Below are 1,619 nucleotides of genomic sequence, written 5' to 3'. Positions count from 1 at the left end.
CAGAGACAGAGAGACAGAGAGACAGAGAGACAGAGAGACAGAGAGACAGAGACAGGGACAGAGACAGAGACAGAGACAGAGACAGAGACAGAGACAAAGACAAAGACAGAGAGACAGAGATTCTGGCAGCCACTTGCACTCTCAGAGTCTTCCTAGATTCCCAGTACCAAGGCCACCTGCCCATCCACCATTCAAAGAAACTCTTTGGTACTGAATCCTGAAATGAAGTGCACTGAATACCCAATACCAGCCCTTCCATCATATAGACAAGGAGACCGATAAAGAGAAGTGTGATGGGGACCTGGATGGCAGTATTAGAAATAGAAACACTGCCCCTTATCTCCCACACAATTATTTTACCCTCCATACCATTCTGCTTCCCTACAGATAGCGGCAAATGAGCTTCCTCCGAAAGAGTACGCCCTGTGGGAAAATGACTCAAAGGTCAATAATGTGTAGCTGAATTGACTAAAGAACAGTCAAGCTGCTTGAGGGGTCGATGCTAGTTTGCTTCCCGTGACATATTTATTAATAATTTAGGATGTGGGGGAAATAGGATGCCTTCTGGAGTTGACGGGACTTGTGAGGGGTCATCTATCAGAAGGAAGAGTGAAATCAAGTCAAGCAAAATGTTGGATGGTGAGATTAAAGCAATGGTACAGACACGATGGAATAGACAGACAACATGAAGCATGGCGTTTTACAGACACCAGCATGGCTTTCTGCTTTTCACTGCAGTGGTTTCTGTGCAGGGCTTGTTTATAGTGGTGACACCTGGTTTGTCTGCAAAAACATCAAGTCTTTTCTACCTAAAAGCATTGCTTCTCAAAGTAGTTCCCTTGTAAGTCCACACTGCTTTAAACATTGTAAAAATGGCTACTTCTGAGGGAAAGCATTTTTAAAAACATATTCACATTAGGAGCAGATTTTTCTGCAGAATCTGAGATGTTTCTCATGATGCAAGATAGGAACATTTAGGTGACAATGTGTGCTGCTGCAAAAGATGAGAAAGTTTGAGAAAGTATGTTAGAGGGAAGCAGAAAGAGGCTTAGATACCCCAAAATATGACTGGCATCTTCAGAACTGGAATTCATATTCCAAAGTTAGAGTACAGCAAGGCAATATGAAAAGAATATTCCTTCTTCAGATGTAGTGTTTTCTCCGTGTGCTGCTACGTTTGCACGGGAAGCATTTTAAAAGATGCTAGATTCTATCAGTTAAAAATCTACCTAGCAAGTCTCTATGTTCTCTATCGGGCAAAAATCTGTAGGTAGGAAAATAGAACATGATAGGTGCTGGTGAAGAGACGGAGAAAAGGGGGCCATTGTGTGCTGTGGGGAGGAATGTAAATTAGTCCTGTAACTATGGAAACCAGAATAGACTCAAGCATGCATCCTGCTGGGTACAGAGGAACTGAAATCAAAATACAAAAGAGACCCTCCACGTTTATCGTTTATCACAGGGCAATTCAAAACACCCAAGGTATGAGTCCAACCAAGGGGTCAGCAGGTGAGAGAGAAAATGTGGCATATGTATTCCATGAAACAGTATCTAATGGGCGGGAGCTTTAGCTAGGTGACACAGACATCTGCCTGGTAAGTGCAGTGTCCTGAGTTCAA

This window comes from Octodon degus, unplaced genomic scaffold (assembly GCF_000260255.1).
Source record: "Octodon degus isolate 3935 unplaced genomic scaffold, OctDeg1.0 scaffold00291, whole genome shotgun sequence".
Classification (NCBI taxonomy): domain Eukaryota; kingdom Metazoa; phylum Chordata; class Mammalia; order Rodentia; family Octodontidae; genus Octodon; species Octodon degus.
This window is presented reverse-complemented; position numbering follows the sequence as displayed.